This window comes from Thamnophis elegans, chromosome 7 (genome assembly GCF_009769535.1).
Source record: "Thamnophis elegans isolate rThaEle1 chromosome 7, rThaEle1.pri, whole genome shotgun sequence".
NCBI classification, from domain to species: Eukaryota; Metazoa; Chordata; class Lepidosauria; order Squamata; family Colubridae; genus Thamnophis; species Thamnophis elegans.
In genome coordinates this window covers 23,063,745-23,091,132 of record NC_045547.1, presented here as the reverse complement: position 1 = coordinate 23,091,132, position 27,388 = coordinate 23,063,745, and the positions used below count along the sequence as shown (strand labels likewise).

General features: G+C 42.5%; 1 protein-coding gene across 1 annotated transcript in view; it reads right to left on the bottom strand.

The window, feature by feature from the left end:
* TBXAS1 (thromboxane A synthase 1) overlaps nt 1–21,903 on the bottom strand; it is a 287,914-nt gene extending 266,011 nt beyond the window's left edge. Inside the window, exon 1 of the mRNA XM_032220502.1 lies at nt 21,761–21,903. The gene's annotated coding sequence lies outside the window, so the exon portion shown is untranslated. The remainder of the gene's footprint in view (nt 1–21,760) is intronic.
* Between the last annotated feature and the right edge of the window lie 5,485 nt (nt 21,904–27,388).

Here is a 27,388-nt window from a genome sequence, read left to right as displayed (position 1 = left end):
GGATAAATAGATAAATAGATAGATAGATGATAGATAGATAGAGGATATATACACATACACGCATACACACATACATACACAGAGAGAGACAGAGACAGAGACAGAGACAGACATGGATGGATATACTATAAAGAATAATCCAAACTCCTTGGATGTTCTGGGCACCTTTTTCCCACCTGGGCCTATTCACAGATGCCACTTCGGAATCTTTCTCAGGTTCCCTGACTCCTGTTTGGGCACACTCCCTAATCTGGTTCAGTGGTCTTCAACTCCCCCCCCCAATGAATGGGAAGACACTCCCCCCTCCATCCCCAAATCCTGAATGCCTTTGCCAACTGGAAGGAATGGTGGCTGAGAAGCAGAGTTACAGGGATTCCTTGGGAGAAAACGGCACATTTTTGGTTCTTTTCACCTCATTTTATTCCATCCAGAAAATGCGGGGAGCGGCAGCGAAGCCCCGGGGCTGTTTCTGCTCCGTCCGCTGGACTGTGGGGCTTGGAAGGGTTCGGGAAGAGCGGCGGGGCTGGCGGTGGCAGGCAATGGCAGGCTGGTTCGCCTCCTCCTCCTCCAACAGCACTGCCGGATATCCGTCCAACGCTGCGGGGGCGCCAGCGGGAGCTTTGGCGGCTTCACCTCAGCCGCAGCGCTGGGCAGCAAATGTGCTGGTGCTGTTGGAGGAGGAGGAGGCGGCGGCACCTGAGGACAGGACAAGAAGCAATGGAAACTTGTCAGAAGGAGACTCAAGCTGGAAATAAGGAGAAATCTGACAGTAAGAACAATTAAAATCCTAGGAAAATGTCCTTTCATGAAAAATTACTTTTTCAGTTAACTCTGCCTGACATTAGTTGGGCGAACAGAAATATTAGTTGGCCAATTCTAAAAGGGAGCACCAGAAAGAACTTAAAATATTTTTTAAGAGAGCTGGGTTTTTCATTTATATTATATGTATGAACAGAATTAACACAAATTGCAGATACCAATCAAACATAAAGAAAAAAAGGATGAAATAATGCTCATTTTTAAAAACTCAGTGAAAATAAAAACAATATACCAAGAAGGTGGCATACTGGTTGTGATTTGATCTCTTCGTGGGATCCCGGGGATCCCCTATACAAGTATTTTAATATTGCAGACTTGCAGTATTATAAGTCATACTGATATTATAGAACACTTTAATTAAGCGGGTCCCTTGAATAAACATAACTTTGAGTTTCAAATAACACTGATTTTTTATTTTTGAAATTTACCGGTATCTGCTGCATTTCCCACCCTAGGCTTATACTCGAGTCAATAACTTTTCCAGCTTTTTGGGGTAAAATTAGGTGCCTCGGCTTATATTCGGGTCGGCTTATACTCGAGTATATATGGTAATGTACCAAATTCTCATGATATATTAACTATGCCTGGTCTATTTTATTTATTCTTGACTCCTGAAAATAATAATTTCCAGTTCTCTATAAATCCCCAAATTATATTAAATGTCTCCAAAGATACTGTTTTATGAATTATCACAACCCAATCCTTCAGAACCCAGTCTCCAAACAAAAGGGCTTCTACAATCAAGGGTAATATATTAGCTACTTAGATTGCAATCAATAAACTTGTTCTCAGGAATAAACTGTGCCGAACTCAGGGCAATTTACTTGTGAATAGAATTGCATAGATTATGAGGCAAAAACCTAGCTAGTCTTCTACAGTCCCAATATTATTTAGCATGAACTTTCCTTTTCATTTTAATATATTTCGGGAAGTGCTATATAGTGTTTCATTAGGTTTTCATCTCTAGAAACAATTTAATAGTACTCACCAACCAATCCCTGCTGTCAATCACACATAAAAAGATATCTCATCCCATACCTTTCTCTTTGAATAGGCTATGATGGAAGCACCCAAAGACACAAAGCTATGATTGGTCAGGCATTCAAGTGATCAATGGAATGAATAAGTCCTTCTTGTCACACTTCTCCCATGCAAGTACAGAGGAAATGAAGGGAAAAAATCTCACCTCCTAAATTTTTGCTGGTCAGGTAAGTGTTAATTTCATGGGGCGGGGAACGGCCAACTTTACTAGCTTCTGGCTGTACTAAATTCTTCCTTTTATCCCCTTCTCACTCAGAAACCTTTAAAGCACACCACAAGCCTGTGCAAGCCAGCTCCACCCTTTGGACTTTGCATCTCGAAAAATTAAACAAAGCAAAAGAATTATGGCCTATTCATTCATTATCTAACAACACTGACCTTTTTTTCCTCCAGTATTTAGACCCGTTCCTTTAAAAAGAACTGGAAAATTATAGTCATTGTTTAGTTTTGTTTGGGGATACACCCTTACCTCTATAAATTAGTTTATGATTTAGCACAATTGGACAGGGAAGTAGAGATGCCCTTGCAGTTCCCATATAAAAGTGCAATGTTCCTATATCAGCCGCCCACATGTCCTTTCTTCTATCTTTAGTACCTAAGTGCTACAGTAGGGCTAATAAAGGAATAGTCTAAAGATATACAGAGAACCTTGTAGCCACTCAAAATTTCCCATTGTCAATCACCCGGCCGCCATTACAACAATGCTGTTCCGGTAAAGTTTACTATTAGGCATTAATTACATGTTATATTTAGGTTCAGGGTAGCACCCCCCCCCCACTCCCCACCCTTCAGAGTTAGCAATTTAGCATCCTTAGCCAGCCTTTATAACAAGTCATTTTGGGATGCTAAACTAAAGGAGAGGAACTGATTTCAAAAAGGCAATGTACAGTAGGCCCTTATGACAAAAGGTTTTTTTTTCCTTTTTATTGTTTATAAGTCTTGATGCATTATATTTTTTTCAAAACTATACTTATACAGTATTTCTGTTTTATAGTATTATCTATTGCTTAGATAAAGCAGAGTACTAGAAATAGAGAAGAAAAGAAGTACTTTATCAGTATTAATTACAATTTAGGAATGTATATTAAAGGTGTGCGATTTGATTTTTTTTTCATACAAAGTTAAGGTTTGGAAGAAGAAAAAGATGATTACCTCAAAGTGTTATATGCACTGTAGGTTTTGGTTTTGAGCAGAACATTGAAGTCTATACACACAGATACACACAAGGTTAAGAAAAACAGATCAGCAAATTATATTTAAGAATAAAGCACCAGAAGGACACAATTTAAACCAAGTTTCCCAAGTCCCAACCATTGGGAGACCATGGCATCATGGCTAATGCATGTAGTTCTCGACTTACAACCACAATTGAGCCCCAAAATTCTGTTTTTAAGTAGGTTTTGCCCCATTTTACAACTTTTCTTACCAGTTAAGTGAATCACTGCAGTTGATAAGTTAGCAACCCAGTTGTGAGCAACCCAGTTGTTAGCAACCCAGTTGTTAAGTGAATCTGGCTTCCCCATTGACTTTGCTTGTCAAAAGGTCACAAAAGGTGATCACACGACCTTGGGAGACAGCAACGGTCATAAATATGAACCAGTTTGCCAAGCATCTGAACTTTGATCACATGATCACTGGGAATGCCGCAAAGGTTGAAAAACGGTCATAAGTCACATTTTTCAGTGTCATTGTAATTTTGGTCATTAAATGAACTGTTGTAAACCAAGGACTACCTTCATTAAGGTTGCTGGTTGTACAAAGGCAAGTCGCTTAATTCCATTAAGTAAATCAGTAACTAATCAGTTATAACAGTCTATCCAGGCACAGAGTCTCACTGAAAAGTTCAGCCTCTCCACCAAATCCAAGCTAGAATACTGCATCCAGTTTTGGTCACCATGCTATAAAAAAGATGGGTAGACTCTAGAAAGAGTGCAGAGAAGAGCAACAAAGCTGATTAGGGGACTGGAGACTAAAACATATGATGAACGATTGCAGGAACTGGGCATGTCTAGTCTAGTGAAGAGAAGGACCAAGGGAGACAGGATATCAGTCTTCCAATATATGAGGGGCTGCCACAGAGAGGAGGGGGTCAAGCTATTTTTCCAAAGCACCTGAAGGACAGACAAGGAATAATGGATGGAAACTGACCAAGGAGAGATTAAACCTAGAAATAAGGAGGAATTTTCCTGACAGTGAGAGCAATTAACCAATGGAACAGAAGTTGCCTTCAGAAGTGGTGTGGGCTTAATCACTGGAAACTTTCAAGAAGAGACTCTGGACTGCCATCTATCAGAAATGGTGTAGAGTCTCCTACTTGGCCAGAGGGGGTTGGACTAGATGACCTACAAGATCCCTTACAACTCTGTTAATCTGTTCAAAATACACCGTAAAAGTGGGGTCCTCTTTCTGGTATTTCCATCCAGCAGCTCTCAGGGAACCTGCCGTGATAGTACAGGCATGAAAAACGTATCTCTTGACGATCCCACCAAACCCCAATTTAGTAATTTTGTAAACGGGGAGGGGGTGAAGAAACAAAATCCGATCAAAATAGGAGAAAATCAATTTCGGGGAAAAAAACAGAGACTTAGAAATGTCTCAAGTCCGCTAAACCTTAAGTTTCATTCATTCTTAGTTGCAACCGCCCACGTGAGTCCCGCTTTGGTCGGTTCTGAACTCTTCTGCGAGTGGGCGGGGCCCTGTAATTCCTCTCCGGGACGCAGCCACAGGATCCGCTTGCACGTGTTCCCCTCAGAAAAAGGCTTACTTTCCCCTTCCCCACGAACGATACAAACGTGAAATTGACAACTCACAGAACAAGCCCACCGAGGCTGTTAATCAGACACTTAATTTCAGGAAAAGGGTTTCGGGTTTCCCCATGGCAGGCAGGACTATATAACTCCCGGCTCTCCAAGGCGACGTGGTTATTTGCATAGCCGAAGGCTGGGACCTCTTTGCGCATTTTCTTCCTTTTTTTCCTCCCCCCAGAAAGCATTCTTCGAGCTGAGGCAGGTGTTTCAAAACCTGAAGCTGAGCGAAGAAGCCAAGCAAGCTTAAAACTACTAGTCCCTGCATGCTAGAGAAAAGGAAAATGGTCTCGCCAGTGCAAAATGGATTCTGGGAGTTGTAGTGCTAATATTTCCGGGCTGTTCTTTCAAGGAAATACTACAAAGGACACATAACTCTCATTAATGCTTAGGTCGAAAGCGATGGGTGCTTTGAGAGGGTTGGCTTGTACAATGGCTTCATGGCAACATTTCATATTATCAGAGTGAAAAGACTATTACTGATTTTCCTTTTTAAAAAACAAAATCTGCAGACATTATTCTCAGGAGTGACAGACTTTTAAAAATGTCTGGTATTTTAATTTAATGGATCTTTTCAAGATACAACCATCAAGCCATTAGTTGTAAGTAAATAGATTAATTTAATCTTTAAAAGCCCAGTGCTTTGCTCTTATAGATTCTATACTTACAGAATCACAGGGCTGGAAGGGAGTTTGGAGGTCTTCTGATCTAGTAGAGTAGAAGTTGTTTCTTTTGTTACCACATTTCTTTCCCACTCATGTTGCAACAAACTTTTGAAAGAGAAACAGAGGCAGTATGCTGATGAAGATGCTCTTTTTTTAGTTGACACTGTAGGAAGTTAGCACCCACCCCTCTCCTAGAAAAATGAAATGTTTTAGGAAATATTAAAAGGGCAGAATATTTCCCCTAAAAGGGAGGCAGAAATTCAGGCCTCCCCTCCCACCTTTGTGAAGGCCTGGGCCAATCTGTTCTACATAACAAAGATCTACCTCCTTCAGGCAGAGCCTGAATCCTGAAGCCCTTTCATTACATCATCACCTAGCAAGAGTCAATCAAGCTTGGGACTCAAGGCAGTTTACAGAGTTGGCCCTGCTTGGCCTCTTCTGACAACCAATCAGAATACAAGCTCAAATTCAAAAACCCAGAGGAGGCATAAAATGCAGGCACTCTCAGCATCTCTCCCCATTTTTGCCCAGCATCTCAAGCCATGTAGTCCTGTCCATCATCAATAAACCTTCTTTCCAAGCAACGTCCATGAATCCAGTGTCTTTTTCTCCACTTGGAACTGAACCCAGAAGGATTGTTCTTCCAACAACACTATGACAAAACCTTCCCCATCATATCCCCATCTCTCTATGGAGGGGTAAGATGGGGCAGTTTAATTCAGAGCAATTATCCCTTTGGGTTTAGACCGGGGTGTCAGACCTAGGGAACTTTAAGATTTGTGGACTTCAACTCCCAGAATTCCTCAGCCAGCCAATTCTGGCAGTTTTAAAGTTGCCAAGGTTGGACACCTCCCCTGATTTAGACCTATCAGGATATAAATTTCAATAATCTCTCAATAATCTCTCTCCTAGGCTGCTGGGGATTTTCCATCTGGTGCCACGGCTCCCCTTTGACCCACTTCATTATATTGTAATGGATGGGAAAGCTCCATTGATAAGAGTAACCCCATCTCTCATGAAGCCTCCTTCAGTTCCATAGCCAAAGCTGTACTTCTTACTCTCTGCTCAGCATTAGGCTGCTCCATTCCTCTGAAGCACCCTGAAATTTAGTACTATAAGTACTCTACTTTCTGTACAAAATATTTTTTTATTTGGTATCAGTGGTGCTGTTCAGCCGTTTCTATCGGGCGAACCAGTAGCAGTAGCGGCGGGAGGCTCCAACCATCCCCCAAACCGTGGCACGACAAAACCGCGCTACGCAAAATAGCGGAGATTAAATCGCGTCACTAAAGTCGCGACGTCATCACCGCGCGTCATCACCGCGGGGACAACAGCGCGGTGACAGAAGGGCGTTCTACATACTTCGTTCTTTGCCTCCAAAGGTAGCCCTCCTCCTCCAGCTGACAGCGGCAGCGGGCACGGGGCAAAGCGGGCTGCCCAGCAGCAGCAGCCTGCGGGAAGGGTCCAGCACAGCCACGGGGGGCAGCAGGAAGCCCGCGGGGGGGCCCGAGCAGGGCTGCCGACGCTGGCGGCGGCGGAGGACGCAGCAGCGGCGGCGGCTGAGGCTCTCCCGGGGCCGGCGAAGCGGGCTTGCCCAGCAGAGGCAGGCCGCCCTCTTCTTCCTCAACAACATCTCCTTGGATGGGCGGCCGCCGCCACCGGGCAACCCGCTTCGCCGGCCTCGGGAGAGCCTCAGCCGCCGCCGCTGCCGCGTCCTCCTCCGCTTCCTGCTGCCCCCCGTGGCTGAGCTGGACCCTTCCCGCAGGCTGCTGCTGCTGGGCAGCCCGCTTTGCCCCGTGCCCGCTGCCGCAGTCAGCTGGAGGAGGAGGGCTACCTTTGGAGGCAAAGAACGAAGCATGTAGAACGGCCTTCTGTCACCGCGCTGTTGTCGCGGCGGTAGGGTCGTTTTTTTCTTAGCGCTTCGGACGCCGCGGATTTGCCTCCGCACTTATGTCGGCGCGGATAAGGACATCGCGGTTTTGTGGTGGAACCCCCCAAACATCATCACGGACACTCTGCGCATACGCAGAAGGTTCTGCACATGCAGAGAAGCTCCGCAAGAGCACTCCCAGTTCCAAACCAGTAGTGAAGATAAGCGAAAACCATTACTGGGCTCCCCACCCACCCACCCGGACACCATCACGCCTTGTTTTTGACGCTCTCCGCATGCACATTCACATTTGCGAACCGGTAGCGAAGGTAAGTGAATACCACCTCTGTGTGGTATGTGACATAAACTCAGTCAATTTGGATTAACTCAATTCTGGACCTCTTCCCACAACATGCTGCTGCTCAGTGTCTGCTTAATGTCTGGCTCCTGTGAGAGATTAAAAAAGGAAGGTGGGCTTTGTTCAAGATGACTCTCACCCTATGGTGCCCCAGAGGTGTTCTTGATTTTATCAGTTTGACTGCCAAAAAATAATAATCACAATAGCAGAGTGACTACATAATCAAAGTTCTGCTTCTTTCCCATGTGGCACACATAAATTAAAATTTTCAGTCCATCTCCCTCATCACCACAGATGTCCTGCTTCCGGCATTCCAGCAGGCACTGAAAACCAATGTTCTTCAGCAAGCTTTAAATTCTAGCAAAAGAACAATGGGTGACTTTTAATTGTCTTTATTTCTTTCAGTTATGCTTTTGGTATGCTTTAGTGATTTTAATGAGGGTTCATGTAGGGTTATTTTTGTAGATGTTGTGCTTTATGAATGGCTTTATTGCTCAATGCAAGAGGTAACTGATTGGGGCAACATGGAAATGATGTGAAGTAACAAATTAATACATAATCTGCACCATTACCAGTGCATCACATCAGAGAGATCCCTTCATAGACTATATCATGCCAGGAAAAGGGAGAGTACTTAAATTCAGTCCTATTCCTGAATAGGACTGAATAGGAATAGGACTGAATTACACTATGAAGAATTACAATAATTGAAATGTGGAAACATACAAAGCTTAAATGGCCACAGGTCACAATATCTACTAAAACAAACTCTCTCCTTTTGTTCTCCTCATCTTCTTTGAAGACCATCGCTACTTATTTCTTGGTTGTATGTGCATCAACCCATAATTAGCTAATCACCAGTTATGTTTTGTGTAAACCCAACTGGTTCACTGTCTTTTGATATCAAATCTTGGTTACCTTAAAGATAGGTAGTTGTGTGACCACGACTCTGAGGATTATGCTTCTCATCCAAAGCTCTATCACATGTGCAATTCTTTATAAACAACTGAGACAAATGTTGTCAATGTATATGACTACAGTACCTAGATTTTCATTACTGAAGACTACACTTCAACACAAATGGAGTTTAAAAGCAAGGGTAGGCAAGGCAATAGTACAAAGTAGTTAGAGCTTAGGTTTTTATTCTCTCACACATTTTTGCATTTAAACAGTTAACATTAATGTAGGCTTTCCGTTATTTCTGTGTGTAAGGTAAAGATAAAGGTTCCCCTTGCACATAGGTTCTAGTTGTCCCTGACTCTAGGGGGCAGTGCTCATTTCCGTTTCAAAGACGAAGAGCCAGCGCTGTCCAAAGACATCCCCGTGGTCATGTGGCTGGCATGGCTAAACACTGAAGGCGCACGGAATGCTTTTACCTTCCCACCAAAGGTGGTTCCTATTTTTCTACTTGCATTTTTACATGCTTTCGAACTGCTGGGTTGGCAGAAGCTGGGACAAGAGCTCATTCCATTACCCGGTGCTAGGGATTCGAACCGCTGAACTGCCGACCTCCTGATCGACAAGCTCAGCGTCTTAGTCACTAAGCCACCACGTCCCTTGTTTCTTGTGTGTACGGTACTGCTTTGCTTGGGGAAAAAAAACTGTCACTGAAATTCAACAATGCAATTTAAGAAAACCTTGGGAGTCCCAAAATAGGATATGTGATGCTTAATGCAGTTCTACAGTTGCAGTTCATCAGCTCATGCTTTCAGTGGAAGTGGTGGGTTCAGTTTCTTAAGCTTCCTAAATTGGTGCTATTTCAGTTTCCAGTGTCTGGGAATAGCAATCGTGTGGTCTCTTCAGATGATGCAACTGTCTCCTTGAAAAGCTGCTGCTTGCAGAAGGCCAGTTTGTATATATTTCTCATGATTTTTAGTGGGCATTCCTTTGTATTTAAAAAAAAAATGAAATAAGCTAACGCTTCTTTCCTCTTGTAGTACACTTCTCATGTTTGCTCTTACTGTGATGTTCAAATCCCCAAGGGATTTCTTTTATTTCTTTTAAGAATAGTTAAATAAATATAAGAAGCTCTTTTGTGTTTTACCCATTCTCACCTACACCATTTTCAGTGAAACCTTTATTCTTTGCTATTGCCACCAAGACAAATGAAATATTTTTATATGTAAAAATGCACCAGTGTCTCTCATTTGCTTAATAATAGTTGCAAACATCTGAGGACAAAACAAAGCTAATCAGTGTCGCATATTGATTTAGCTGCTCCTTGTCTCTCTTGTTAGGTATTTTTATTTGGAAAAACAGAAGTCACATATGCAGAGCAATTTTTAGAAGAAAGCCTTAAAACCACAGATCTAAGAAACATTTAATGGCCTGTAAAATATTGTTGAATATGTTGGAAGAAATGTCCATCTGGGTTCAGTTCCAAAAGGGGGAAAAGACACTGGAAACATGGAGGCTGTTTGGAAAGATGGTTTAATGGACAGGATTGTTTGTAGAATTTTAAAAAGAATTCTAGAGACGAGGTTCGGAGTAGAAGAATAAAGTTCCCTTTTATTATCCAAAAATCAGAGCTAATTTGAAAACGGTTTGCAAAGCGTTGGTGGGTCTCACCCTGACTTCACCTGAGTCACAAAGGAGAGCCACACCAAATTCGAAAGTGAAACAGCAGTTATACCCTCCCTAACTCCTCCTACTCCTCGTCAGCTAGCCTGACGAGGGTGGTTACAGACCAATCAGAGACAATAATTACCCTATCTTTTACCTTATTTGGGAATACAATTTTTAACCAATTAGCCCTTGGCATCCTTCTGGCCAATCAAGCAATCACATTTTTCCCGCTCAATTCATAGCCACTCCTCTTACAGTTCATTGTTCTCCTCTCAAGTATTTACATATTCCTTCTCTCCGCCATTACCACGTGGTATAGCTCCCCCTAGGGGACTATTTCAGTAAAATATAAACACTTTATATTATTTTATTACTCCAGGATCACATGGCTTGTGTTCCTGAACAGAAAAGGGGATCACATGCTTCAAGATGTTGGGTGAAGAAGAAAAAAAGGCAGAGATGCTGAAAGTCCCTGGTTTTATGCCTTCTCTGGGCTTTGAATTTGAGCTTGTATTCTGATAGGTTGTCAGACTTCCATGGGGCCATGCCAGTGACGTGCGGTGAAGCTTCTGGCTGGTGAGGCATGGCGAAGAGGGGTGGGGGGGTGTTCCAAGAGGCCCCCTCCCCTTTTGGCACTCCGCCAGGCCTGCCGGAGCTCTGGGAGAAAGCAGCGGGAGCGGAATGCTGTCCTCTATTGCTGGAAAGTCCGGGGATGGAAGCGGGGCTCGTGGAGACTCACTCGCAGCCGGCTTCTCTGGAGCAGAGGGGGGGGGGCGATAGAAGTGGAGCGGATCCTCTTGCTGCTGCGGGCCCGAATTCCAGATTTGGTCTAGCTAGGCTCCAGGGCCAGGCAGGCTAGGATAGTGGCTCCTAGAGCCACCACGTGCCCTCTGCAGGAAGAGGCCCGAGAACTATGGGCCTCATTTGCATACTATTTTTTTTGCTTTTTAACCCTTGGTTAACCCTTAAAAGGCAAAAAAATCCTTATGCAAAGGAAGCCCCGAGTTCTCTGGCCTCCTCCTATACTTAAACACTATGTACACTCCAAATCACTGTGAGTTGAAGTCTGGTAGCAACTAGCTTGGCCTTAATTATTTTAGAAAAAATCTTTAAAATCCCTTCCTTTTCCTGAGGAGACTGGTGAGGCCCCGCCTCCCCTGCCTCTAGTGAGTGCACCTCCCTGGGCCATGCAGGGGCAACTCTGTAGGCTGTGTTTTGAGTCCAAGTTTGGTTGAGCATTGTTTTTTCCCAGGTGCCATGTAATGAGATCAGTAGAGGGTTAATCCTACCTTCATAATGAAGACTGAGACTGGCTCAGGCCTTAATGGCTCATTCACAAAGGTGGGGGCAGCTGAGTTTCTGCCTCTTTTGAGTTTCTACTTCTCTCTTTGGGGGAAATATTCTGCCTTTTTAATATTTCCTAAAAAATTTCATTTCTTTAGGAGAGGGGTGGCTTTTAATGTCCAACAAATGTTATTATAATATATGATGTGAGATATGTATATAAGAAAAGTGAACAACCCATCCACCCCATATCCTATTTATATAGTCCTTTCCCCCATCTGCTGGGTAGACAATAAGTGGTGGAATTATTTATATAGTTTTTGTGGGCCTACACTGTATATATTTCTTTAAAAAAAACCTAACGTAGGCAAATTTGCTCATAAGCAGAGTAAAATATTAAAGGGTTTGAACTGAGACAGCTTCTGCATGAAGAGGTCTCCAGACTAATTGATTCATGCATACAGGAAAGAGATTCTTTGTTTCAATCTGTTCTATTCCCTTTTTAAATATTTATTTTTTCAGATTTAAAGTCTGTTGCACCTAATGTCTTAGCTGGAGCAAGTTATAAATATATATATTTATTACGTTACTCTTAGAGCTGTTGGTGAAATACATTTTTTGTTCCAAAACCAAAACTTAAACCTAAGAAAACAGAAAGAAAAAGGGAAACATTGTATTCATACAGAAAAAAATTGAAACGATTTGCAGTTTAAAAACAAAAAAAAATCATATTTATATTTCATTAGACTGTAGCATCCTAGTACATTTCACACATAGTGCAATTGTGAAAATATTAAGGATGTATTTCAGTGCAAAAATGGTAAAGAGTAATTGGTTGAAATAACATACTGAAACTGATTGACATATTTTATATTCTGATGAAAGCTTTTAATTCTGATAATGCGCAGACAGCTGATGTTATCCAGACATCTGAGTTATAACAAATATTAATAGGTAATCTAGCCAAATAAATATCTTTGGGTAGATGGTGTATTTCCAATCCATAAAAAGCAGAACAGGTGAAAAGGAGAAGAAATAACATTTGTGAGAGTTGCATGATAGGAAAATGGCTTGGTGTGGCTTTTATAGAACAAGTATTTGCTGGGTCAGAAAACAAATCTCTTCTCTTCATGTCAATCTCCTGGCAAATACCAAGATGGAAGACAATGTATAAAGATGCACATTGTATCAGTTATTTATCTAAATGCAGACGTAATATTCTGCCGGTTCAGATCGGTTCGCCCAAACTGGTAGCGGAAATCGTAGGTGGCCCTGCCACCCGTCCTGGTTCTATGGCATCCCATTTAGGCACTTTTTTTTAGCCATACACGGAAAACTGAACGCATGCGCAGATGCACACATGCTCACATTTGCAAACTGGTAGGGAAGGTAAGTGAATGCCACCCTTGTCTAAATGTGTTAAGATATTTATATTAGAAAACTGGATATGAGAAGGAATGAGTTTAGATGGGTATTATTCAACTGTCCTACCAGCAATTGTGAGTGAAATTAGGAGAAGCCCAATGGAGAGTTAGGAAAATTGATTTATTCCAAATTTTGTGTTTCATGTATTAAACTGCCCCTCAAAGACTGATAGCCAGGCACTAGTTTTTATATTTAAGCATATTAGTGAATGCATATCTTTCTCCCAACACTACTAAAGCACAAATTTATTATTATTGCTGCTCTTGGGAGACCTATTTGGACAACTTGATAATGGGCTATCAGGAAGCTCACTTAAACAGGAGGTAGTGATTTTAATGCTAGACTAGAAATGAATGAAATGGAAATTCCAGCAATATTCACCTCCCTCATAGAATGGGTTGGGAGCCTGTTTTCATTGGCAGAGCGCTCGGACCGGGACAGGCAACCCCAACATGAGTGACATCAAGCTATCCACACCCACCCCAGCCCCCTGAGGTCAAACACAACCCTGATGTGTCTTCAATGAAATCAAGTTTGACATCCCTGCCTTAGACTCTTTGGATAGTTTACATAGCATGTTGCATCCATGATTACTTTTAGGGTGAATTGTTGCTTAAAAGTCATTTACTTGTGATGCTAAGGTTTCAATTCAGAGAACAGGATTTATAGCAATAGCAATACCAATACCAATAGCAGTTAGACTTATATACCGCTTCATAGGGCTTTCAGCCCTCTCTAAGCGGTTTACAGAGTCAGCATATTGCCCCCAACAACAATCCGGGTCCTCATTTTACCCACCTCGGAAGGATGGAAGGCTGAGTCAACCCTGAGCCGGTGAGATTTGAACAGCCGAATTGCAGAACTGCAGTCAGCTGAAGTAGCCTGCAGTGCTGCATTTAACCACTGGGCCACCTTGACCTCAGTATTTATATACTGTTGGAAGAAATGTCCATCTGGGTTCATTTCCAAGTGGAGAAAAAGACACTGGAAACATGGAGACTGCTTGGAAAAATGGTTTAATGGTGGACATGGCTTGAGATGCTGGGAAAAAAGGGAAAAGATCTTGAGAGTGCCCTGGTTTTATGCCCTCTCTGGGCCCCACCCCAGAGCTTCCCGTCCCTGTGCAAGAAATGCACTTTTATTGGTGGTCAGACTCCCAGGGGTCTTTTGAGTCCCAAGCTTGGTTTAGCTGTTGCTGGGTGATGATGTAATGAAAGGGCTTTGGGATTCCTATTATGGCTTTGCCTGAAGTAGGTAGATCTTTATTATGTAGAATAGACTGGCTCAGGCCTTAATGGTCCATTGACAAAGGTGAAGGGGGAGGAAGCTGCAGGGAAACGCTTTGTCTTAAAAACATGTTTCTCCATTTCTCCATTTATGTTTCTCCATTTCTCCATTTATCTCCAGGGAAATATAATAATCTTTTTAATATTTCCTAAAATATTTCATTTTCTAAGAGAGGGGTGAGTGCTTACTTCCTACAATACCAAGGGTAAACTGAAACTGGGTATTAAGGAGGAGATTTAACTCAAACAACAAGATGGATAGAATAAAGTAAAAATATCCTTAAAAGATACAGGTAAAGGATTCTCCTGGCAATCATATCTGTCCCAAGGGGCTATGCTCATCTCAATTTCCTAGCTGAGGAAACCAACATTGTCCAAAGACTCTTCCATGGTCTTGTGGCTGGCATAACTACGGTATATGCAAAAAGTGCACAGTTATCTTCCCATAAAAATGGTACCTATTTAATACTTGCACTTATTTGCTTGCAAACTTCTAGGTTGGCAGGGTAAATAATGGAAGCTCAGTCTGTCATACAGTATTTAAGTCTTGTACTGCCTACTTTCCGGTCAACAAGCTAAGTGTCTTAATGGATCACTCCCGATAATATCTTAGCTAGGTTGTTAAATACTATCAAATACTTATGTCTGATGCTGAGAATAAAAATCTGGCTCAGAAACCTTGATTTGTTATAAAACGTTGGTATAAAGACTTCATACTGTACAATCTTAAGAACAAACACAAAAGAAAATAACAAACCAAGATAGTCTCACTAATCAATGGTTTTATTCAGGTTCTGGTAAGGGTTAAAAAACAGATGCTAATTATCTTTCAGGTCTAAATTCCTGTTAACAAAACAAATGAGGAATTGAAAAAGAAATAAAAGGAAATGGGGGGGAAAGGATTAACTATTGAAAGCTGCTGAATTAAAATACACTTCCAGATTTTGGCAATTAGTATCTTCATCTCTCTGGGACTTTGCTTTGGAATGTCATATATCCCAGCTATGAAACAAGAAGAATATTTTCATGCTTTATATGCACACAAGCTCAGTCCTAAAGGCTCTTCGGAAAGATTTTGGAGCCCTGCCCCTTTTCTTTCCTATTTTGGTATCAGAGGTTGTTTCATTAATCAATTAACAGCTGGAAAAGCAGTAGGGCAGATGACCTAATTCCCCTAGAGCGGATTAAAAATAATCTGGATTTGCAGGCTTCAATCTTAATGTCTTTTATATAGATAGCACAGCCATTTATACAAGACAAGAGGGTAGGGCTAGTAATGTTTTAGAAGGGAAAAGAACAAAGTGGCTAATTACTGCCTGGTTTTGTTAAACCTAGTTAAGACCGATATGACATCTATACCAGAAGTACACAAACTCTACCACTTTATAATGCCTTGGTAAGGCCACACTTGGAATACTGCATTCAGTTTTGGTCACCACGATGTAGAAAAGATGTGGAGACTCTAGAAAGAGTACAGAGAAGAGCAACAAAGATGATTAGGGGACTGGAGACTAAAACATATTAAGAACGGTTGCAGGAACTGAGTATGTCTAGTTTAATAGAAAGAAGGACTAGGGGAGACATGATAGCGTTCCAATATCTCAGGGGTTGCCACAAAGAAGAGGGAATCAAACTATTCTTCAAGGCACCTGAGGGTAGGACAAGAAGCAATGGGTGGAAACTAATCAAGGAGAGAAGCAACTTAGAACTGAGGAGAAAGATCATGTGATTAAAATGATGCTTGGCAACTGGTTCATACTTATGACCGTTGCTGTGTTCCAAGGTCATGTGATTACCTTTTGCTACCTTCTGACAGATTCACTTAACAAATGGGTTACTAATTTATCAACTGCAATGTTTCCCTTAACAACTGTGGCAAGAAAGGTCGTAAAATGGGGCAAAATTCACTTAACAGATGTCTCATTTAGGGAAAACTGCACCTATTGCTTAACAAGCATTGGTTCACTTAACAACAGTGGTGATTTGTTTAAGGACCGCCACAAAAAGGTTGTAAAAATGAGTTGCTCAAGTGACCAACCCATGTTATGCCTGTCACAAGTTACAAAACATGAAGGGCAGGTTCCATTATGGTTGCAACTTGAGGACTACTTATACAATCCAGGTTGTGATAAAAAGGTTTTTCAGGCAGGAAATGGTGTCTCAAATGCAGCACTTTGATTAGAAGCAAATTGAAAAAGACAGAGTCCAACTTGGCTAAGAATAATTAATTTTTGGCTTAAGAAGAGCTTGTGCCTACAGCCGCCCTGATCACTTCCTGGCTTCCAGTGTAGAAGAATAGAATGATTTGCATTGGGTTTGCCCCATAGATGCTTCTGAGTGTGGCATATGATAAAAGTAAGGTACTGCTAAGACAGAAGATAATTGCTATTGACATAGAGATAGAGCATAATAGAATCACTACTGATGTAATAATTGGAAAAGGGATGTTCAAACCCCAGGTGACAAAATATTTGGAACATCTTCCTCTAGCAAAATAGCATAGAGCATTTACCTTGGCTCAGTTTAATATCCTTTCCTCAGCAATTGTGGAAGGTAGGTATGTAAAAAAATGCGCTATTTCAAAAGACTTTGCCCTGGTGAAGTAAACATGATTGAAGTGCTGGCCGGCTGGCTCACATTCTTCTACATGATTCCTTTTTAAGGATTTCTGGCAATACTTTTGTTATATCCTATAGCAGTGATGGCTAACCGTTTCGGTGCCAAGTGCCAGAAGCGTGCAGGAGTGTATGAGAAAGTGTGCATGTGCACACACACACACCCTCATAATGCAATGTGCATGCAACACCCCCAAGCCCCCTTCCCCCTGTGTATGTGCACGTACACCCCCATGCGCCCTGCCCCCACATGTGTGTGTGACCCCCCTGCATACACACACTAACCCCCGCATGCAACCTACCCCTACGCATGCGTGCATGACCCCCCTGTATTTGTGCCCCACCCCCCCACCCCGCATGCGCCTGCATCTCCTGCACGCTCCCCGCTCCCCACACATGTGTGGCAGAGACCCAAAAACCATCTGGCTAGCGGGAGGCAGGAGCACATGCATGGTGGAGCTGAGATGGAGAGACGGTTCGTATGCCCACAGAGAGGGCTCTGCGTGCCACCTGTGGCACACGTGCCATAGATTCCCTATCACAGTCCTATAGTTTGCAAAATCCCTGATGGCTTAAATGATTTTTCTGTTAGCCGTTTATTTGTGATTCTAGAATTACACGGCAAGTGGTAAGATTTTGTCTGGCTGTTTATAATGGTTGAGCAGCAGCGTTTAGAGACGAATGAAGCGTATGTAAATAGAATAACGATTCATATGCTTATTAGGGGTTATGTTATCTAATTTTCTCTGACTCTAAATTTTACATTGTGCTTGTATTGTCTGTTGAGCACATGAACAGTGGCATTAATAAAACTGAATTATTAATCACACGAATGTCCATCTGCCTCCTTCTTCCCTGCCACTCTCATTTACTGCCTCTGTTGAACCACAAATAAACCAACAACTTTGTAACTAAACAAGTTGTAAGAACTGAGCCAGCAGTTCAGTGAGATATGCTCACCCCAAAAATAGGTATTCAAAGCCAGTTTGGTAAAGCACCAGGCTATATTAGAAACCAAGAGAGGCCTGATTTAGGCACAAAAACATGGGCCAGTCACTCTCAGCCCTAGGAACAGACAGTGGCAAACCACTTCCATAAAACCTTAAAGAAACTCCAAGGACTTGTTCAGGCAATTGGCTGAAATCAAAAACTAATTTGAAAGCACACGCATACAAAAACCATGGAGAAACCAAAAAAACCCCATAGTTAGCCATTAGGTTAAACCAGTGGTGGGATTCAATTTTTTTTAAATACCGCTTCTGTGGGCGTGGCTTGGTGGGCATGGAAGGGGAAGGATACTGCAAAATCCCCATTCCTTCTCCACCCCACTCCACTAACCTGCTTTCCAGCTCTGTTCTCCTGTGCAGTGCAACAAAGGAAGACCCAGCTGATCAGCTGGGAATCTGGGAGGCAACAAATAGATTGATTAGGTGCCCCAGTCTTACAGGCTAAGCCTCCCTGCAGCCCACTGGAAGCCAAAACGGGGTGCGTGGGGACTCCTGGAAGGGGTGGGGTGGGCAGGGGTGGGACCAGCCAGAGGTGGTATTTGCCGGTTCTCCAAACTACTCAAAATTTCCACTACCAGTTCACCAGAACCGGTCCCAACCGGCTGAATACCACATCTAAGGTAAACATGTGTAGGTTACATGAACTAAGCCAGTGGTTCTCAAACTTGGCAACTTTAAGACTTGTGGACTTCAACTCCCAGCTCTGCTGGCTGGAGAATTCTGGGAGTTGAAGTCCACAAGTCTTAAAGTTGCCAAGTTTGGGAACCACTGAACTAAGCCATCATAGTAAGCTATGGTGAGTTTTGATTCGGTACTACTTTTGATCTTATTTAGCCACCCATCTTTCCATGAGGTGATTTTTATCCAAATGGCTGATCCTGTTTAACATGTTGCATTTGAATTGCGTCTTTTCATCATGGATTGTTCAGTCACTAGTGAGTTCTCACATCAAATGTAGCTCTGTTTTGTTTTTTTAAACCAAAATTTATTGACTAAGGTACAATTGGCTAGCTTTACACATTCAGCCAGATTGGCTAAAAAGCTGTAACATTTTGGTTCACACTTCATACTATCTCACAAAATCTTCCAACACTATCTCAAAAATACCCCAACCTGAAGGATGTTTAGCTTCACATATTGTACTCGACTGAATTAAAATAGCCCATATTATGATAGTGTGATATGTGAACCCAGCCATAATGTCTCTACCTAACCTACCTCACAAGTTCCTCACAGTTCTGGGAGGCAGCAAATAGACTGATTGGGTGCCCCAGCCTTACATGCGAGGCCTCCCTGCAGCCCCCTGGGAGCCAAAATGGGGTGCGTGGGGACTCCTGGAAGGGGTGGGGTGGGCAGGGTTTAGGTTTATGTATCTCATTAAGCCATAGAATGATTAGTTAGGTGGATTTCAGATGTGTGAAGCAGTCAATGAGCTTAGAAAGTACAGCTTATATTATCATGCTGTGTATCTCTACAAGTTACAAAACCTCTCACCCCTAACCCTTTAGAGAGAGAAAGCCCCAGAGATGTTCAAACTTGACAGCTTTAAGACTTGTGGACTTCAACTCCCAGAATTCCTCCTCCAGTCATGTTGGCTCAGGAACTCTGGTACTGAAGTGTGCAAGTCTTAAAGCTGTCAAGTTACAAGACCCTTGCACCCCTAACCCTTTAGGAAAAAAAACCCAGGGATGTTCAAACTTGACAGCTTTAAGACTTTAAGGTTTAGATAGGACTCTTAGATGCGGGTGGGGTGATTGGTGAGCCAGCCAATCAGTGAGCAGCGGGCGGGGCAAGCATGGTGCAGATGGGCAGGGGGAGGGAGTTGGAACCGGTTCTAAATGGCACAGTGGATTTGTGGAACCTCTTCTCTAAAAGAGGTTAGAACTGGCAGGAACCCACCCCTGCTCCAGCTTCTCGGCAGAATGTCGCACAGGCGCCGTACGCTCCATTCACATGCGTGGAAGCCACGAAAACCTCAAATACCGGTAAGGAGCATGGGCGGGCGGGCGGGCCCTCTGGAGCACCGTACCAGAACGGTACCTGGCATTCCCGTCAGGCACCAGTATGCCTGTACCGGGGCGTACCAGTCGTAACCCACCATATAGACCTCCTGATATTTTTAAAACAAAGGGAGCACATTTTCCCTGTGTGTACTTTTCATAACTATCCTGACATTGTCAATTTAGCTTTGGATATTTTGAATATTTAAATATCGTGTCTCTTGTGCTGGTTAATGAGTGCTATAAAGTAATTTACTATTTGCATTTATCCTTGAAATAATAGGCCTTGCTGTGCCCTAATGTGTTATTATGTGCACCAATTTGCCAGGCTTCCTACATCACCTGATTTTAATTATTTAACATTCTTTGCATTGAAAATCAATAAATAGAAAAGTAGCAGGCTTCCAAGCAAAACATTAACTTCAAGCTTCCTGTCCTTCCTAATGATGCCTGTGGGGTGCAAACAGGCTTGAGTGGTATATTTTGAAAATAAAATTGTGGTGAGCAGCAGTGTTTTGTCTGAAAGTGGTCTGCCAAGGAAAAGCAAACATATTGGGAGCACTCTGGGTAGGAGCAGCCCCATTCTGCTCTTTGAGGAATGGATGATTTGTGATTGGCCAAGCTAAGCAAATGGTAGCCATTTTGTAGGTATGTCCATTGCATGCCCTCAAAATTCAATTTTTCATTTACAGGAACTGGGCATGGCTAGTCTAGTGAAGAGAAGGACCAGGGAAGACATGATAGCAGTGTTCCAATATTTAAGGGATTGCCACAGAGAGGACGAGATCAAGCTGTTTTCCAAGGCCAGACAAGGAGTAATGGATGGAAACCTATCAAGGAGAAATTCAACCTAGAAATAAGGAAAAATTTTCTGACAGTGAGAACAATCAACCAATGGAACAGAAGTTGCCTGCAGAAGTTGTGGGAGGTTCATCACTGGAGATTTTCAAGAAGAGATTGGACTGCTATTTGTTGGAAATGGTGTAGGGCAGTGATGGCTAATCCTTTTGTCGTTTGTGCATGCTAAAAGCGTGAGCATGAGCGACCATGCGCATGCACCCCTGCACCAGAGGTGATATTCAGCAGGTTCTGACCCGTTCTGGAGAACCAGTAGTGGAAATTTTGAGTAGTTCGGAAAACCGGTAAATACCATCTCTGACTGGCCGCACCCCCATCTATTCTCTGCCTCCCGAGTCCCAGCTGAGGGAATGGATATTTTACAGTATCCTTCACCTGCCACACCCACCAAGCCATGCCCACCAACCCATGCCACACCCACCAAGCCACACTCACGGAACCGGTAGTAAAAATTTTGAACCCCACCACTGCCCCACACACATAATGCAATGCATGTGCAAACCCCCCTGCACATGTGTGCGTGGTTCCCCCCTGCTCCCTCGCCCCCGTGCATGCAATTTTGGCTTCCAGGTTGGTACAGGAGGCTTTCCAGGTGCAAAATGGGGTGCGGGGGGGCTCACATGGCACCCTCATGCCCAATTCTGGCTTCCAGGTTGGTGCAGGCCTGGAAGGCCTCCTGCACCAACTTGGAAGCAAAAACAGAGTGCAGAGATGCTGCGTGAGGTCCCAAAATGCAAAGTGAGCATCCTCTGCACATGTGTCCCGCCTCCCGTGCATGCACGTGCGCGTCCCCCATATATGGCCCACTCCCCCAACACATGCACGGCAGAGACCTGAAGACCAGCTGGCTGACAAAAGGCGCACAAGCATGTGTGGTGGAGCTGAGCTGGGGCAAGGGCTGGCATACCTGCAGAGAGTGCTCTGTGTGCCACAGGTGGCATAGGTTCCCCATCACAGGTGTAGGGTCTCCTGCTTGGGTGGGGGGTTGGACTAGATGACCTACAAGGTCCCTCCTGTTAATTTGTTTCCAAATCTGCCCCGTAGCCCCCAAAGAGAGTGGAGCATCGCTAATTTCTTAGATTTTGGGATCACAGAAGAACAAAAAATGTAAACAGTTGGGATATAAAGATTTGTAACAAACATAAAAATGATTTTATATGTACCTTAATCTTTGGCTGGGAGCCTCCCAGAGTTGCTTGAAAGGTGGGCAGCTGTATCAATGTTTTAAATAAATAAATTTAAATCATTATCCTACAGGATCACATTTTGCAGAACTGAGGAATTCCTTTCTCTTCCAGTGGGAATGTTTGCTTGCTGGAACTACGAGTTCTAAATCTGTGAATTTTCCCAAGCTTTTCTTAATGGGGCAGGGCAGGGGCTGAATAGTAGCTATGGGTGGAGTAGGAAGTTTTTCCTCTTTGTGGTTATCAGACTGAGCTAAGTTTAGCCTCTGTTTACAATTCTGCAACACCGCCTGGAGTTTAGATGGGAAGAGGGTTTGGCTGCTTCTTCGTTTTTAAAAATCTCTTTCCGAATAAATAATACTTCCAGGTTTGAAAAGAGCATAGGCTGGCACTTTAGAAGAGAGGAAAGGAATGTTGCCTGGAATGAAAAGAACAAGCATGTTTGGCATAAATAAAGCTGAAATAGGATTGGAATTTAAAACAAAGGACCCCGCCTTTCAACTTTTTTTTCCCTTCTCAATTTTTACCTTCTGCTGATTAACTTTTCTGGCTTGTTATTGTAGGAAGTTAGCACCGGAGGTGGGTTGCTGCCGGTTTGGCCCGGTGCGGCTGAACCAGTAGTAGAATTCAGGCCTGGGTCACAGAACCAGCAGCGACCCAGGCCTGCCATGCCCCTGAACCGGTTTCCTCACTGCCGCTTGGCTGCCGCCATTTTGGATTTTAGTGACTGCACGTGCGCAGTTCACTGTAAATTGTTCTGCGCATGCGCGCATAACAATTTACATTGAAAAGCATGGACGCGCTCACGTTTCGTGTGGGTTGCGAACCGGCAGTAACGCTGGCAGCAACCCACCCCTGTTTAGCACCCACCCCTCTGCTAGAAAAATGAAATATTTTAGGAAACATTAAAAGGGCAAAATATTTCCCCTAAAGGGAGGCGCAAACTCAGCACCCTTTGTGAATGGGCCATTAAAGCCTGAGCCAGTCTATTCTACATAACAAAGATCTACCTCCTTCAGGCAGAGCCATGATAGGAATCGCAAAGTCCTTTCATTACATCATCATCCAGAAAAGCTCAACAAAGCCTGGGACTCAGGACATCAAAGCCTTGAGTTGCCCCTGCATGGCCCCATGGGAGTCTGACAACCAATCAGAATACAAGCTCAAATTCAAAAGCCCAGAATGAGCATAAAACCAGGGCACTCTCAGCATCTCTTCTCCCCCCCCCAGGACCTCAAACCATGTGGTCCTGTCCACCATTAAAAACCATCTTTCCAAGCAGTCTCCATGTTTCTAGGGTCTTTTTCCCCACTTGGAACTGAACCCAGATGGACATTTCTTCCAACATTATCATCAGTATATGACAATATTCATATTCCTTTATTGCCATCTATTCAATTTATTCATGAAAGATCAACTCATAGTCCTCTCTACCTGCAAAGCAGGGGTGGGTTCCTGCCAGTTCTAATCTCTTCTATAGAAGAGGTTCCACAAATCTACAGTGCCCTTTAGAACCGGTTCCAGCTCCCCCCTGTCCATCCGCACATCTTCAAGATGAAGTCCACAAGTCTTAAAGCTGTCAAGTTTGAACACCCCTGGTTTTTTTTCCTAAAGGGTTAGGTGTGCAAGGGTCTTGTAACTTGATAGCTGTAAGACTTGCGTGCTTCAAATGCCAGAGTTTCTGAGCCAACATTTTTGTTGCTAAGCAAGAGCGTTGTTAAGTGAGTTTCACCACATTTTACAAGTTGGCCACGTCCACCCAGTCACATGGCTGCCAAGCCACTCCCACAAAGCAGGCCACACCTACAGAAGAGGTTCTAAAAAAATTTGAAACCCACCATTGCTGTAAAGCTAGAAAAAAGGAGCTGGGTCCATTTTTAGCCAAAAAAGTTCAACCTGAAGTTTTTCAACATGCAGGACTTGTGTAACTTAATGTAATTTCTGCCTTAAAAGATTTCCTCTCTGTCAAAATAACTTCATGCATTAAGCCAGATGTTTCTTGGACATTCTGTACCCTATTCCTTCCCAATACGTCTACCACTCTCATGATTAGTTGACATCAGATGACAATTTTTAAAAAAAGGTTGGCATATTTTCTCCATGGGCATCTATAGTGGGAGGGAGAGGGGAAGACAATTGATATCACGGACATTGTGATGGAAATGAGGTGATTTGAATTGAAGATTGCATTGCACAGCTATTGCATCAATACACAATCAAACATTAGTATAACAAAATGTGCTTAAAGCTTCTTTTTTAACACTTTCTAAGTTAGTGAAATGATGTAAGACTAAGTGAGAAGCTCACCTATCTACATGGAACAATTTCTTAATGCATTTTTTTAATTTTGTATCCAAAATGATTGTATTTATTTCTTCTTCATGGGCTTATTATTTATTAGATAAACATTTTGCATTTCCTCTAAGAGCATAGATAGCATTCCTTCTTTCATTTCACCACCCCCAACCCATGAAGTAAGTTGAATTGAAAGATAGTGGCCAGCCTAGTATATATGTTTCTGCAAAATTCTAAACTGAGAAAAAAAAGGGAACTGTCTTCTCATAAAAATTTAAAAGGAACTAAAAATGGAAATGTTCTCACTTTTTTTTATATTTCATGCTAATATATATGCATATCCATAATCTGACATATTTTAGATTCATAAAGAAGTGAAATAGTTATATTTTGGTTTAGAAAAATAAAGCAAAATAACCTTATTTTATAAAGCTGCTCAAACAATAAACATATTAAGACCACAAAGAGGGTTTTCTCAACAGAACCCTGATGCTGTAGCTGTGCACTCTTACATCTTGCTAAAGCCACATTAGCTAGTAATTAAAAATTAGCCTCAGCAGATTTTGAAGTTTTCCAATTTAATGCATGTTGTTTCTGGACACAAATGCACAGTACAGCTGGTTGCAGGTCAGCTAAAAGCTCTATAGATCCAAAGAGACTTAATTAGGCCACAATGCATGAACTTGAATCATTACAACCTGCTTGGCAGTGACACAGACATACATAACCCTTTCACCAGAAGAGGAGCGCATAGAATTTGCATGCCCACCTTCGACAACAAAGCAGCCTTTACTTAAGGCCTAGTGCCAAACACAAAGGCATAAAACAAATGGACACAACCACATAACCTTTTAACTGCTCAACTCAGCCTAGACGTCTCATTATAGTAAATAATGCTGCTCTCCTTATTGAAAAAGGCAGTTAAATATGGGATGAATCCTGATAGGAGGCCAGGCAGATCACCTGCCAAAAGAAAGCAAAGCTAATATTATGTTACTTTCAATAGCCAGCCTTCAAGAAATTCCTCTGATGGCTTCCAAGAAGGAAAGTAGAAATTAAAAGTGATATTTTGCTCACCGAATGTTAATTAGTGTTTGGTCTGGCCATCTGCTGGGTGCAAGGTGGGCAGCTTGGAGAGTGGTTCAAAAAGGTCAAAATGGAAGCCACAGTTATGCAATCCAATTTTTTACATGTGTCACAGCAAGTCTTCAATCACATAATCCTGGCCATTTTGATTGCTTTGACATTCCTGTCTCCTGTACCCCCCCCCCCCTGCAAATACCATTTCACTTAATCCTAATGTGATTTGCTTGAGTCTAGTTCAGGGGCCAGCAACCCGCGGCTCTGGAGCTGCATGTGGCTCTTTCATCCCTCTGCTGCTGCTCCCTGTCACCGGTTGGCTCATAATTGATAGGGCTTTTGGTTAGGACAGGTGGGAAGAAAAAGGATGCCACGCTAGGAGGAGACTCTATGGTGGGGGAATCAGACTTCCAATCGGCTCTAGAATTGAACTTCTGGTTAGGACCTTTGTGGCTCTTTGAGTGTTCAAGGTTCCGACCCCTGGTCTAGTTATATCCTTTCTGGCTTGAAAACTATGTTTTATCATGAACACCAAGTAGTGTTTCCCAAACTATTTCCTTCATTATCTAAACCAGTGTTTCTCAACCTTGGAAAATTAAAGAGATGTAGACTTCTACTCCCAGAATTCCACAGCTAGCCTTGCTGGGAATTCTGGGAGTTGAAGTCCACACATTTTAAAGTTGCAAAAGTTGAAAAACATTGAATTCTAAATCACTTATTAGAAAGTCTTATCAAACTTTGAGGACTGGTCAAAGTTTGTTCCTTCAACATTGTCCTAATTTTAAACAATCATCCAACAAATGGTCACAACTTGAGAACTACCTCTATCATAAAAACAGTATCACTGAATGATCATTATGTCATTTCAATAAATTACCATTGGTGCCTTCATTGATTTTTGCTTTAATAGGAATACTTTGGGAGAGTTTTGAATATACCGTGTTTTAGTATATTTGGCAATTTTAAAGCCTATTTAAATGCCTCTGTTGTGTGATGGGTAGTGGCTAGTGGGTTTGTTGTTACTCAAACAAAAATCACTTTTAGTCAGTTTTGGGTAATCCATATACAGGTTTGGGAAGAACTGGCTTAGAGCTATGGGGGAAATAGTCAACCGTGTTTTACTCAACTGATTATAATCAGAAAAGGTCTTTGGGACAGAAATCTGGGCAACCAAATGAGAAGGACTTCTGAATGCAGGTGGCCAAGGACTAGGCTTAACATTGGGCAGATTGAAGGAGATATTGGCAAGGTCAGCAGCAGCCATGGGATGCTCATTTCTTTTGAACCCTTTCCTTCCCAAAATATTTCACTATGTTTAATATCCTGTAAGCCACTAAAATGCTCCCTCAAAAATGCCATTACTGCCCTAGGATTGTCAGATGATTTATATGCATGCATGAGGTGTGTAAATAGGATTCACTAAACGCAATGTGTGAATGCATCCAGGGACAGAATCTATAAAAAAGGCAAATCTACTTTGTCCTAAATCTTCCAGAAAGTCATCCAAGAAAAATGGCCAATATTGAAAATCCTATAGAATAAAATAGGACATGACCATGAGGGAATACTCTATGTAATCAGTTTTACCTAGAATTAAACACTGTCATAATTCTCATCCCTTTCTCTCAAGAAGGTTATTGGGGAGTGAGAGGAATCATATATAGTAAAGAACAATAGCACTAGTCTGAAAATCTATATTGTGAGGAACAGTTACAATGGGAGACTTTTACTTTTGAAAGAAAAAAAATGAATCAGTCAGTGTGGCAAAAGAACATATTAAGAGTTCCTACAATTATAAATACACTGTGGAAAATGTCTATGGTGATTCCTAGTCATCCAGGTCATGATTGTCTCAAAAGTGCTTTTTCAAAAGGCAACTGGCCTTTTTTTGTTTTTGTTTTTGAAGATCTCATTTCTCATCCAACAATCATCCAAGATTCATTTCTCATCCAAGAAGACCAGGAGAGACATGATAGCAAGCAGTGTTCCAATATTTCAGGGGCTGCCACAGAGTGGAGGGGTTAGGGTTATTTTCCAATGCACTTGAAGGCCAGACAAAGAATAATGGATGGAAACCGATCAAGGAGAGATTCAACCTAGAAATAAGGAGGAATTTCCTGACAGTGAGACCAATCAACCAATGGAACAGTGTTTGCTTTTGGAAGTTGTGGGAGCTTCATCACTGGAGGCTTTCTAGAAGAGTTTGGACTGCCATTTGTCGGAAATGGTGTA